Source organism: Rana temporaria, chromosome 2, assembly GCF_905171775.1.
Source record: "Rana temporaria chromosome 2, aRanTem1.1, whole genome shotgun sequence".
Lineage (NCBI taxonomy): Eukaryota > Metazoa > Chordata > Amphibia > Anura > Ranidae > Rana > Rana temporaria.
In genome coordinates, this window is record NC_053490.1 from 245563735 (window position 1) to 245566420 (window position 2686).

The 2686-nt window shown below is 38.7% G+C and overlaps 1 pseudogene; it reads right to left on the reverse strand.

The window, feature by feature from the left end:
* Window positions 1-1223: 1223 nt before the first annotated feature.
* Window positions 1224-1323, reverse strand: LOC120930028 (annotated as a pseudogene).
* Window positions 1324-2686: the final 1363 nt, after the last annotated feature.

Sequence of the window (2686 nt, forward strand, 5' to 3'; positions counted from 1 at the left end):
TCGGCCTTTCACGTGCGCCGACTCATGCAGCGCACAGGCTGCTACGCTGCTTGGTATTTACCAAGATTTTCCCAGCGTAGTCAGTCGGCGTGCGTGAAAGGACGTATCAGCCCCGCACGCATGCGCAGTATTCAAATAAACCTCCCGGAGGTTATTCCTACTTGCGGCGTACGGCGCTCGATTTCACAAAAAACACTTTCACTTTCAATTCGGCCGGGAAACTTAAAACAAACACATGTCACTACATCTCCCCACTTCACCTCACATTCCCCCCTAATAAACTCCCACCCAAACCCTGTATATTTACATTTCTAAATGCCGTATGCCAGGTCTATACAGGCACACCATGCGCCCTCTCCTGGGCGTACTAGGAATTTTAGTAACTAAGGAAATACACTGCACTAGCAGCGTATTTCTTTAGTAAATGTCAAAACGGCTGCTACGCCTGCCTTTGCTCCATGAGTCATGGAGCAAAGGCTTGGTAAATCAGCCCCATGGTATTTAAAACAAGTACAAATATTAAATGTGCAGTATGAAAACTAGCAGTTTCTCATTACTATACTGATTTACAGAGGAGCATGTATTTTGCTGTAATATATGAAATGACTTGCTACTCATTATACCTTTGCCCTTGAGAGCCATCATTTGTAAAAATCACACACTGTAATCATACATAAAATATATACTTCCATTTCAGAATTTACATAATTTGTTTTGCTCTGGCCATTTCAAGAGGGTTATGCATAAAAAGTTATTTCTGTAACACTTGATCGAAATCCTGCTATGTTCTGTAAAAGTAATTTCCTGCTGTAAGAATGTTCCAACTCTAAATAACATTTTTTACCTGATCCCAGGAGAAATTCACTGTGTTGTAGAATGTACTGTCATTTTTTTTTTTTTTTGCTATCAAAACACAAATAAGTAATTATAGGCTATAAATCTCCTGCTTAGATGGCCCATAGTAACTTTTGTCACATATGTATTTCTAACCACTTCTATATGTTGTTTCAATGACCTTACACACACTTTACTTTACATGTATTAGAAATCCATAGCAAGGTTGCATTACTCGGCAAAAAAAACAAGACCTAGTGCAGCCACCCATCCTCACCTGGAGCACCCTTCCAGATGGCTCAGACGCAACCATAGGCCGGGCCCCCAGTATCTATCGGGCAGCTCGGCGAAGTCCCTGCTGAAACCATCCTTCCAGGTGCTATGACGTTATTGGATTGCATCCACCCTCCCAACGGAGGTGCTTCACGCTCCTCTGACAACTGATAAGAGCAGATACTACACTTGATCTTAGCCAAAAGGCAGAGAATTCCAGAAGGGTAAACAGAAAGGGCCCGTGGGTTTCATTAGAGCGCTTATGGTGAGTCTTAAACTTTGTTGGCAATGTCTGCATATGAAATGAAAATGGATAGGGTGATTCCAGAAACAGTGAATGGGGTGGTCCCCCTGCTTGCCATCGGCATTGTATCCTCCTCAGGGGTGTATGGAGGGTGCTATGAAGGATGTGACTATTATTTTGTGATGATCGATTATTGATTAGTGATTATATCTGTTATGTTATTGTTTATATATGATTATTACAGGAACCTGCACTCGCCCTTGGAGGTAGAAATAAAGTATTTGAAAAAAAAAAAGACTCACCTGTTTTTTTTGTATTACAGATACTTCTGCAGGTTATTTTATCAATTGCAAAGGTTTTCTTTACATCAACGGTAGGCAGTAAAACAAATAAAAACTGAGTGCTTTTGACTGCTTTCACCCCTGTTGCAATGTCACTAGAAAAATAAATAAAAAATTAGTGGCATGTGAAGAAGATTACATGGACTATACTTTGCATGAGTCAGTAAATATGTAAGGAAGGGTTGCCTCAATAATTCACAATTTGAGGGGACTTTGGGGAAAGTTTGATAGAATGATCAAGAATGATTCATAGACATAGGCTATTGTCTTTTCCCTCCCTACCAGGAACAAACCCTACTTGGTCTTCGTTTATTAAGTCCGGCATCAGGTTTTTTAACCTTGCTGTCAGCACTTTTGCGTATAGTTTTATATCTGCGTTTTAATAACGCAATGGGGCAGTAACTGGAGCAGATAGATTTGTCTTTACCTACTTTGGGTATTATTCTGATATCTGCTAGAAGAGATTATTTTCTGATTTCCTCTATTTCTCCTATATTGTTAAAATAACCACATAGTACTGGTACTAATTGCTCTTGAATTTTTTTGTAATATTTTATTGTAAAACCATCCGGTCCTGGACTTTTCCCTCCTGGTATTTTCTTAAGAGCCTCATTAATTTCTTCCTGTGTTATTAAACTTTCTAAGAATTCTGTATTTTCTACTGATATCTTTGGTAAATTTACTTCAGTTAAGTATTGTTGTATCTTACGTTTCCTATGGGTCTCCTCTTGTGGTGTTTCTTTATTTCTGATTGAATATAGAGAGCTATAGTATTTCCTGAAGATATTGGCAATATCCACTGTCTTATACTTCATTTCTCCTTTTTCGTTTTTTATCCTTTCAATGTAGTTTAAAGTTTTTTTTTTTCCTAGATATTTTTGCTAGGTATCTTCCTGGCTTATTGCCCCATCTATATCTTTCTTTTGCCACATTACTGAATACTTTCCTGGTCTCTTCTTCCATTAGTTCCCTTAGTTGGTCCCTCTTTATCACT